General features: G+C 46.3%; 1 protein-coding gene across 1 annotated transcript in view; it reads left to right on the top strand.

The window, feature by feature from the left end:
- aamp (angio-associated, migratory cell protein) overlaps positions 1-12,095 on the top strand; it is a 59,786-nt gene that overhangs the window by 35,357 nt on the left and 12,334 nt on the right. The window lies entirely within an intron of this gene.

Raw genomic sequence — 12,095 nt, forward strand, 5'->3', positions numbered from 1 at the left:
GCAGGTTCCCTTTTCTTTGTGGTTGCCACATGCTATCTGGAATCTTAGTTACTTTCCCAATAACGTATCCTCTCCCTGGTCCTGTCTACATATTTTGCTACACTTACCCCTCGCCCATCCCTTCTACACGTACCCCTTACCCTCTTCACATTCTCAGGGGCTGCTACTTCAGTTGAACTGAGTGACAGTTTTGACTTGTTGAAGGCTAGGACTTCATCCAGTGGAACTTGGAAATACAGATCCATAATTCCTTGTACTGGGTACTGTAGCAGTAGGCACTGGAGAAGTTTTTTCCCTACTGCGGTCACTTTGCTGAACAGTTAACTGCCGGTTAACTGTCAGCTAACTATTACTTGGATTGCACTACCTGTATGTACAATTTATGTTTTCATTTATATTTATCATTATTATTGTTAGGAGCAGAGAGACAACATCTGCCGGAAGTAAATTCCTTGTATGTGCATAGGTACTTGGCGATTAAAGTCTGATTCTGATTCTGATTCTTATTGGCCTTCATAAATCAAAGTTTGAAGTTGTACAAGAGGCTAAATTTAGATCTGGCACCTACCTACAAGAAAGATATCAATAAGATTGAAAGAGTATAGAGAAAATTTACAAGGATGTTGAGGACATAAGTTACAGGGAAAGGTTGAACAGGTTAAGACTTTTTTCCATAAAGATTCATAGAAGCATACAAAAATTTGAAGGGTATAGATAGGGTAAATGCAATCATTTTTATACTGAAGTTGGGTCACACATCAGAGCTAGACCTCAAGAACTGGAGGGGGAGCTTTTTCACTCAGAAGGTGGTGCATGTATGGAACAAGCTGCCAGCAGAAGTGATGAATGTGGGTCAATTTCAACATTTAAAAGGAGTTTGGATAGATACACAGATAGGAGGGTATGAGCAAGGCAAAATAACAGTTCATCAGGGACTAGATGGGCTGAAGGGCCTGTTTCTGTGTATAGTCCTCTAACTTGGAGGACTGAGGGTAATATTCAAGAGGTGTATAAAATCATAAGGGGCATGGATAGGGTGAATATGCACTAACTTTTCCCCAGAATTATGGAATCGAGCTAAAGAGAATAGCTTTGGGGTGAGAGGGGAAAGATCTGATACAGTGTTTAACAACCTTTTTTTAGCCTGACACTCCCTCTAAAGCACCTTCATATGTGCCAACACCCCCTTAAAGCACCCTCATACTTGCCAACACCCCCTTAAAGCACCCTCATACTTGCCAACACCCCCTTAAAGCACCCTCATACTTGCCAACACCCCCTCTAAAGCACCTTCATACTTGCCGATACCCTCTAAAGCACCTTCATACTTGCCAACACCCCCTCTAAAGCACCTTCATACTTGCCAACACCCTCTAAAGCACCTTCATACTTGCCGATACCTCCTAAAGCACCTTCATACTTGCCGATACCCCCTAAAGCACCTTCATATTTGCCAATACCCCCTTAAAGCACCATTATACTTGCTAACACCCCCTAAAGCACCCTCATACTTGCCAACACCCCCTTAAAGCACCCTCATACTTGCCAACACCCTCTAAAGTACCTTCATACTTGCTGATACCCTCTAAAGCACCTTCATACTTGCTGATACCCTCTAAAGCACCTTCATACTTGCTGATACCCTCTAAAGCACCTTCATACTTGCCAACACCCCCTCTAAAGCACCTTCATACTTGCCAACACCCCCTCTAAAGCACCTTCATACTTGCCAACACCCCCTCTAAAGCACCTTCATACTTGCTGATACCCTCTAAAGCACCTTCATACTTGCCGATACCCCCTAAAGCACCTTCATACTTGCCAACACCCCCTCTAAAGCACCTTCATACTTGCCAACACCCCCTAAAGCACCTTCATATTTGCCAATACCCCCTTAAAGCACCATTATACTTGCTAACACCCCCTAAAGCACCATTATACTTGCCAACACCCCCTAAAGCACCTTCATACTTGCCAACACCCCCTAAAGCACTCCCATACTTGCCGATACCCTTCTTAGGCACAGTATACTTTCTGATGCCCTTCTGGTGTAAAAACATTTCTACCATATGCTAACATGAGAAAAATTCTGCTTTTAAGTTTTATTTGTCTTTAAACCTAGCTTACACAGTACCTGTGCGCTGTACAGCAGCTTTGGTACCAATGTGATCCTTGATGGTTTTCAGAAAGAGTTGAAATATCTGGTTCAGGTTGTGACAGCAAAAGCCTCAAGTACCCATGTATAACAATGTCCAAGTAGTTTCTGTTTTTGTGAGTTCACTGCACTGAAGCCTCTTTCAACAAGATGGACGTATCATGAAGAGCAGTTCGGCTCTTCTCCAAAGGCCAAGAAACTTCATTTGACAGTGTAGCCATGTACCACAAAAGCTGACATTTTTGAAATGCAGTTTTGCTGCTTCATCATTCTGAATTTCGATAATTTCTTCTTGCAAGCCCTCTTCCTGTTCTTCCACCTTGCAAAAATTAAAAAATGGGTTAATTATCCAGTCTGGAATTTCCAGATCATTCAAATCCTTGAATCGATTCTGAAAATACTTCTTCAGTGACTGCAGGTGTAAGCAGTACTCTTGCAAATCACTGTCTGTGAAAGAGAGTGCCATACTTGCCATGCAGGGAACTGTGAGAACATTCTTCTCCCAATGTTATGCTTATAATTTCCAGTTTTCTGATAAAAGTGGAACACTGCACTTTTTGCCTGGATTAAATTGAAATTCTCACCCCGCAATTTCATATTTAGAATGTTCATTTTGCCATACATTTCGGCTAGGTATGCCACATCTCCACATAGAGGTTCAATCTTGTTTCCCAAACTCTTACTGACTTGCAGCAAAAATTCAATGACAGTGTCAGAAAGATTGAAGAAACGTTTTAAGCAGCAGCCTTTTGACAGCCAATGCACTTCAGTGTGAAGAAGCAGGCATTCAAACTCTTCATGATTATCTTGACATAACTGGTGAAATGTTTTGCTATTTATTGGATGAGCTTTAATTTTGTTGATAGCTTGAAAAAGTCATGCTTGAAAAAGGTCGATGGCTAAGGTTTTTGGCTGGAAGGTGTTGATGAATTACAGACAGACAGACATACTTTATAGATCCCGAGGGAAATTGGGCAACCAAGAATAGTGAAGAAATATAGCAATATAAAACCATAAATAATTAAATAATAAGTTAATCATGCCAAGTGGAAATAAGTACACAATGGATTGTGAACAGACTTGGAATTCTTTTTTTCATAAATGCTATTAAACCAGCATGGTGACCTGTCATATATGATGCTCCATCTGTTGCACAAGAAATCATGTTCCTAATTGGAATACTTTTATTCTCAATATGTAATTTGAATTTGTTGTAGATTGATTCTCCATTGATATTTATTTTTAACTTTTTACGAAAGAGTATCTCTTCATAAACTTTTCCATCTTTGATAAACTGTACGTATACCATTAGCAATGTCTCTGTCTCGAACAGTTAACTCGTCCAGCTGTATCCCATATTCTGTTTTTTTGTAGCTCTGTGCATGTTGATACTCAATGTCTTCACTTATTTTGTTACTATGACGAGCTACAGAGTTATTACTCAGAGGAATTGGTTTTAAAATACTGGTATCTTTTGGGAACAGTGGTGATAGAGCCGCAATTATTAACCTTTTAGCAACTGTATAAGGTTTCCCACACTTTACAATCATTTTGGAAATGTTATAAGAAGCAATGAGATCACTGTAACGGTCATTTTTTAGCTTTCTTGGCAAATGATTCGCGTGTGCAGCGCATTTCAAATGCTTCTTTCATCTCCTGGAACTGAGTATGCCATAAATAGCCTTTTCAGGGTGCTTTTACGGAAGTGTTCCTGCAATCTTGATGGTTTCATTAGACAGTAGAGTATTACAAATTGGACACATGGGGTGTTGCTGATCTGATGGGAACGGAATAAAACCGTACTCCAGGTGCGTAACCTTCTATTGACGCACTTCCTATAGTTTCTGTTTCTTAGCGGGATTAGAATTCAAGGCCTCACCACCTTCAGGCTCATAGAGATTGCGCTATACGTATTTATCCATCATTAACAGGGCTAAATTAAAATAAACAATTAACACAAACTGGGATGCCTATCAGATGTTGACGATGGCAGCACGTTGACATGGATGGAGCAATGGTAGCAGCACGCAAAGACAAAGATGAAGATGATCGCAACAGAGCAAATTACATTGTCAAGGATTCAGATTGGAATCTGAATGTTAGTCGGGACCGAGCTGGTGTTTGACAAGCTACCTTTATACTATTCCATTTAGTGTGATTGACCAATCACGTAAGGTCTCATAATTCTCAAAGATGGTTCTTGATGCACTTATGAAGCTGAGGTCACTTTCAACACCTCGAGTTGGCAGGTTCACTGGTTCTATTTCATCGTTAGGTTCCAGCCAGTGCTGTACCGTTGCTTGACCTGTTTTCTGTAAATCTGTAGAGAAAGTCGAGAGGGTGTTCTTGACTTGCCAACTGTTAAATTGAATTAACTCGTTCTGTGCCACGAGTCAAGGGAAACTGTTGGGCACCCTAGTTGCTGATTTGTGCATCCACAATACTGTCTCTGGTTGATGAGGTTGAATGAGATTGCTGAGTTTCAGACGCATTGTGATAATGATTGCTGGCTACCTGCAGAGCTGTGGTTCCTTCTGTGTTCCTGTCCCTTGTCTTGTTATTTTGGAAGTGCCTGCTCTACTAATGGTCGGTCAGGTCTTGTGCCTTAAGTTAGAGTAATGCTTACCATGCCCCCCCACCCCAAAAATCTTGAACTTGCCCCCAATGACTTTTATTTCCCCTAATTCCCCCTTATGACACTTAATTGCTCCCATTGGGAATCACTGATTTAATGGAAGGGACTTTTAGAGGAAGTTGTTAAGACAGGTACATTAACAAGTTTTAAGGTACTTTGGCATTTTCTTCATATTCCCACCCCTCCTCTATCAAAGTTAAAGTCAAGTTTATTGTCAGATGTACAAGTCCATGAGTGCAGGTTCAATGAAAAACTTATTTGCAGCAACATTCCAGGCACAAAGCATCAGGTAAGTAGCATTCAGAATGAACGCGTAAAGTAAACACAAGTTGTACACAATTTTTACATGAGAAAGCACAAATGGGGTGGGAGGGGAGTCAATTTTAGTGAAAGTGATCAGCGTTGTTAAACTGTAGTGATGGGGTTTTGCCAGTTGGTACATGAACCATACGGTAGCTGATTCCGTACCTGGTGGTGTGGGATTTTAGGCTTCTGGGAGCTGTGAGAGACAGCGGGGAGTTTTGGATGTTGCCTTCCCAGGAGCTTCTGTAGGTACTATCCCATGGTGAGGAAGGATGTGCCTGTGAGATATTGAGTTGAATCCACTGTTCTGCAGTTTCTTGCATTCCTGTGCACTGGAATTGCTCTGCCAGACCATGGTGCAACAAGCCAGGATACCTTCAGCAGTACATATATACAAGTTGGTTAGTGTTCAGTGACAAGCTGAACCCCCTCAACCTAAGAAAGATCCTGGCATGCTGTCTTTATGTTTGTGTCTCTTCACAGGGCTCAGGACAGGTCATCTAATATGTTAATGCCCAGTAATTTGAGTCCCTCCGCTGGTCAGGGTCGACCGTGGATATTGCATCCTACGCGAGCCAAAGCAGATCGATATGGGGAGCAAACTGTTGCCCATGCAGCAGACTGCCTCTTTCTACACAGCTTATCAATCCGAAGGGATAACAGAGACTGATATAGCTTGGCACCAGCACTGTCACAGGATTTGCCAGTCAGTGTTGAACACAGAGACTGCCTTTTGGATTCTAGCTTTTTTTTTCTCAGGGTTTCTTCCCAAAGCCTTCCCCATGAGTAGATATAGATGTAAGGCAGTGGAGGTATGAGATCTGAGTTTTCTTCTCCATCGTGAGCCGCCTGTCGATAGCAACGGTTCCACCGGCCTTACTAACTAAGACACACATGAAGGTTAGAAACAGAACTTAATTGTCTGAGGCTACCTGAGATGCATGCGATTGGGAGCACTTAATAGCTAGTGAGAGCTTATCCCCACTAGCCTCCACCACCACCACTGCATAGTGAAGGAAAGCTGTGCCAACTTTTCAACCTACTCTCATTTCCTCCCATGTAGCCTTCCAGTTTTCTGTCATCCATGTTCCTTATTAAAAGTCTCTTAAATGTACCTCTCTCACCGACAAGTTTCTTTTTTGTGATATTCCTCTTAAGTTCTGTGATGAATACCAAGGACATCATAGTGATCGCATCATTGCCAATGTAAACTGGTGCATGTTTGCCTTTCTTCCCCTCCCTGAAGTCAACAATCAGCTCTTTAGTTTTGCTGAAATTGAGTGAGATCTTGTTGTCGCAGCTCCACTAAGCAAAGTGTCTTATCTTGCTCCGGTAAACTGGTCATTGCCACCAGTGATTCATCAACAACAGTAGTATCGACATTGAATTTGAAGATTGCATCAGATCAGTGCTTAGCCACACAGTCGTGGGTGTACAGAGAATAGAGCAGGAGGTTAAGCACGCGACCTGGAGGTGCACTTGTGTTAATGGTAAGCAAGGAGGAAAAGTTAGCATTTCTGGCTAATTGAGGTATGTCAATGAAGAAGCTGAGTATCGAGTTCCCTGATTTTCAAAACCCATTGACTGTCTGGGAAAAGAAACATAGAACGGTACAACACAGTACAGGCCCTTCAGCCCATGATGTTGTGCTGACTTTTTAACTTGCTCTAACGTCAATCTAACCCTCCCCTCCTATATAGCCCTCCATTTTTCTACATCCATGCGCCTAAGAGTCTCTTAAATGTCCCTAATGTATCTGCCTTTACCAGTACCCCTGACAGGGTACTGTACACACCTACTACTCTCTTAAAAATAAAAACAACTCACCACTAATATTCCCTGTACGCTTTTCTGCAGTTACCTTAAAATTATGCCCCTTCATATTATGTATTTCCATCCTGTAAGAATGTGTGTCCACTCATTCTATGCCTCTTATCAACTTGTAGATCTCTGTCAAGTCACCTCTCATTCTCCTTTGCTCCAAAGAGAAAACTCCTAGCTTGCTCAGCCAGAAAATCTGCAACTTGCTCAATTGTGTGTTATAATTGTATTGAAATATCTATGAACCCTCTGAAGTAAGGTTGAATGCTAAGTAATGCTCAGCGGATCAGGATGCATCTGCGGATTGAGAAATTTTTCACGTCAATATTCCTCTGCTTTTCCTTCCTGTGGCTTTTACCGAGCATGATTAATTTGAAGCATCTTATTAGTAAGCACGATTGCTTCATGGTTTTCACTGGAAAAAGTTGTCTCAGCTTTGGTGTCCCACTGAGTGATGTTGCCCAAGAATTTTGTGACGTCAAGAGTTTATTTGCTGCGTAGCAATGATTATGAAGCTAAAGAGGTAATGCCTTTGGAACTTGCATTCACAAAACTCCACCAAAAGTTTGAAAATTAAACACTGCAGATGCTGGAAACTCATTTCTGGGAGCACGCAGCAATGTTTTTGCAATCCATTCTTCAGAAGCCAAGAATGAGGCACAAAACTTAATGCTTACAGCTGTTTTATTAAGTATTGCAAAAGCAAAGAAAGAGCTGACTAAAAAGTAGTCGCAGATTTCTCATACCAGACTAAGGGTAACAGAGATTTCATTGATAACTGTTATCTAATAAGATTCAAGTATTGTGATACTTGCTACTGAAACGAAAAAGTTTCTAGTAAAATAGATGCAAGAGTACTGTAATTACTGGAAAAATCACCATATAGGTGAATGTATAAAAATAGAAGCAAGCGTAGAAACGTTAAATTGCAAGAAAAGAAATAACAATTTTACAGCTCAGTCAATCCAAGAGCAGGAGTAAAGAGGACCTTAAAAATGAAACATTATAACTTTTGAAGTTGCATAGATGTTGCTTGACTTGCTGAGTGTTTCTGGCATTTTCTGTTTCTATTCCAGAGGATTGACCTCAGTCATAGAGCAGTACAGCATAGACATAGACCGTTTGGCCCAGCTAGTCCATGCTGACAATGGTGCCACACAGCTAATCCCAGTTTGCTGTGTTTGGCCGATATCCCACCAAGCCCCACCCTCTATGTACCTAAACGATTGTTTTTGTTGAGGATCAGGCAGAGGAGTGGTAGTTGACATTACAGACTGAGACCCTTCAGCAGGACTGGAAAGGAAGGGAGTAGGGGCTAGAATAAGAAGGTAAGGGGAGGGGAAAGAGTACAGTTGTAGTAAGTCTGGATGAGCACCTGGTCAAAGAGTCAGAGGGAAAGAAGTTTAAATCTTCTCTTCAGGAATTCGGTGAGTCCCTCTCTGACCTCTGCTGTTCTCTGATTCTTCCACCATGTGCTCATCCGGCCTTGCTCCTCTTGGAAAGGTTTTCCAATCGAATACACTCACAGCAAGTTTCTCAAAGTAAAATCGTTATCAAAGTATGTATACCATGTACAAACTTACTATTTTCTTGCAGACTGCCGCAATACAAGGAAACACAACAGAGTCCATGAAAAACCCCACACAGAGACCATCAAACATCTAATGTGTGGGGAGAAAAAGATCAAATCATGCAAATAATAGAAAAAGTAAATAAATAATGCACAGAACATGAACCACTGAGTCCCTGAGAGTGTAGAAATCCTCCAGGATACCACAAAGTCAAGTTTATTGTCATTTAACTATGTACTGTGGCGACCCACTTTCTGTGCAGGCAAACCGGCTCACAAATAGCCAGCACGTGGGGAGAGACTTTGGTAATGCACCTCTAACGTTATTTCCGTCCGGAGAGGGCGGACGCTAGGGACTAAATGCCAGCGCTGCGAAGTTTGAATAAACTAGTCTAGAAACAACTTACCGACTGCCTGTCGTTGTCTCTAGCTTTGTATGTAGTACATCGCTACATTGGTGACCCCAACGGTCCAAACGAGATTTGGACCAAAGATGACCGACTCTTCATCTGTTCACGCAGTTTCGCTAAAACTGCTGACTTTCTGGACGCTGCGACCGTGCGTGAGGTTTAGCCAAGCAGAAGCCCAGTTCCAGATTCGGCAGATATCTTCTGATTCCACGCGTTACTATCACGTGGTGAGCGCCCTTGACCAGGAGACGGCCGCCCAGGTTGCAGATTTCATACAGTCGCCCCTGGAAGAAGGCAAATATGAAGCATTCAAAGTGCTGCTCATTGAGACCTTTGGCCTCTCACGGCGTGAGCGGGGTGCCCGCCTGCTTCACCTGGACGGTTTGGGAGACAGACTGCAGTCAGCATTGATGAACGAGATGCTGGCCCTGGCTGACGGACACAAGCCCTGCCTCATGTTGGAGCAAGCGTTCCTAGAGCAACTGCCCGAGGACATACATCTGCTGCTGGCCGACGCAGATTTCAGTGACCTCTGGAAGGTGGTGGCCCGGGCAGACGTGCTGTGGAAAGCCAAGAGGGAGAGCATGGCGTCCGTCGGTCAGATTACCAGGCCACGTGCCCAACAGCAGACCAAATCAGGCCCGGCAGGGGGGCGCACACAACACAGGCAGGAGTGAGGAGGACAGTGAACAATGGTGTTTCTACCATCAGCGGTGGGGCACAGAAGCCTGCCGTTGTTGGCCGCCCTGCAAGGGCCAGGGCCAGGGCCAGCTGCCGCTAATGACTATGGCGGCTGGCCACCAGGACAGCCTCTTGTACGTCTGGGACAAACAGTTGGGACGCTGCTTCTTGTTCGACACTGGAGCGGAAATCAGTGTCTTGCCCCCGACGGGGTACAACACCCGCAACAGGAAGCCAGGACCCACCCTGAGGGCTGCAGACAGCAGCACAATACAGACCTACGGCACCTGCACAGTGCAGCTGCAGTTCGGCGCCAGCCGGTTCACGTGGGACTTCACACTGGCCGCGGTGGCCCAACCATTCCTGGGGGCAGACTTCTTGCAAGCTCACAGCCTGCTGGTCGACTTGCAAGGGAAAAGATTGGTACATGCCGAGACTTTCCAGACGTTCTCCCTGGGTGAAGCCAGGTTGCCGGCCCCACACCTGGACTCCATCACACTGTTGGACAACGAATTCACCAGAATCCTGGTGGACTTTCCATCGGTTCTGGCACCACAGTTCATGGCAGCCATGCCCAGACACGGGGTACAGCACCACATCCCGACCCAGGGACCACCCCTCCACGGCCGTGCACGAAGGCTCCCCCCGGAAAAGCTCCGCCTGGCAAAGGAGGAGTTCAAGAGGATGGAGGAATTGGGGATCGTACAGAGGTCTTACAGCCCATGGGCCTCCCCCCTGCACATGGTGCCCAAAGCAGCCGGGGGTTGGAGACCATGCAGCGACTACTGCAGACTGAACGAGGCTACAACTCCAGACCGCTAACCCGTGCCACACATACAGGACTTTGCAGCAAACCTGCACGGGGCAAGAATCTTTTCCAAAGTAGACCTCGTCTGGAGATACCATCAAATCCCGGTGCACCTTGTAGACGTGATCTGCCACTTTGCCCGGCCCAACACGGTCAAAGGCCTGCAGGAGTTCATTGGTATGGTGAACTTCTACCACCATTTCCTCCCCTCAGCAGCCCGTATCATGCGCCCTTTGTACACCCTGATGTCGGGTAAAGGCAAGGACATTACTTGGGACGAGGAGGCCGCGGCCACTTTCGATAAAGCCAAGGAAGCCTTGGCAGATGCCGCGATGCTGGTGCACCCCAGAACGGACGTTCCGACCGCCCTCACAGTGGACGCATCCGACACAGCAGTCGGTGGGGTGCTGGAGCAGCTCATCGAGGGGCGCTGGCAACCCCTGGCGTTCTTCAGCAAGCACCTATGACCACCCGAACTCAAGTACAGTGCTTTCGACCAGGAGCTGTTGGCACTGTATCTGGCAATCCGGCATTTCAGGTACTTCTTAGAAGGCAGTCCGTTCACCGCATTCACGGACCACAAACCGTTGACCTTCGCGTTCACGAAGGTGTCCGAACCCTGGTCGGCTCACCAGCAGTGACATCTGTCCTACATCTCCGAGTACACGACGGACATCCAGCATGTCTCGGGAAAGGACAACGTCGTGGCGGACGCACTCTGCAGGCCAGCTATCCAGGCCCTGTCCCTGGGGGTGGACTATGCAGCACTGGCGGAGGCGCAGCAGGCAGACGACGAGATGCCCAGCTACAGGACCGCAGTTTCGGGTTTGCAGCTGCAAGACTTTTTCGTAGGCCCAGGTGAGAGGACCCTCCTGTGCGACGTGGCTACCGGCCAACCTCGCCCCATCGTCCCGGCAGCCTGGAAGCGGCGAGTTTTCGACTCCATACACGGTTTGGTGCACCCATCTATCAGGACAACCGTCCAGCTGGTCTCCAGCAAGTTCGCGTGGCACGGACTTCGCAAGCCGGTCAGTGAATGGGCCAGAACGTGCGCGCAGTGCCAAACGGCCAAGGTGCAGCGGCACACTAAAGCCCCGCCACAGCAGTTCGAACCCACCCACCGGAGTTTCGACCACATTCATGTGGATATCATGGGCCCCCTGCCAGTGTCCCGAGGAGCGCCGTACTTCCTAACGGTGGTAGACCGGTTCACGAGTTGGCCAGAGGCGGTCTCGCTCACCAACACATCTGCCGATTCCTGCGCCCGAGCACTGATTGCAACCTGGGTAGCATGCTTCGGGGTACCGGCCCACATTATCTCCGACAGAGGTGCCCAGTTCACCTCCAGCCTGTGGTCGGCTGTGGCCAGCCTGTTGGGAACGCAGCTGCACCACACAACTGCCTACCACCCACAGTTGAACGGACTAGTGAAACGCTTCCACCGTCACTTGAAGGTGGCTCTCATGGCCCGCCTGAGAGGACCTAACTGGGTGGACGAGCTTCCCTGGGTCCTGCTTGGAATTCGCACAGCGCCCAAAGAGGATCTGCACACCTCGTCGGCCGAGTTGGTGTACGGCGCACCCCTGGCCGTCCCAGGAGAGTTCATACCAGCCCCAAGGGGGCAAGAGGAAGAACCCGCAGCAGTCCTGGACAGGCTACGCGAAAGGCTCAGCAACCTGGCCCCCGTACCGACTTCACAGCACGGACGGACC

The sequence above is a fragment of the Hemitrygon akajei genome, chromosome 5, assembly GCF_048418815.1.
Source record: "Hemitrygon akajei chromosome 5, sHemAka1.3, whole genome shotgun sequence".
Lineage (NCBI taxonomy): Eukaryota > Metazoa > Chordata > Chondrichthyes > Myliobatiformes > Dasyatidae > Hemitrygon > Hemitrygon akajei.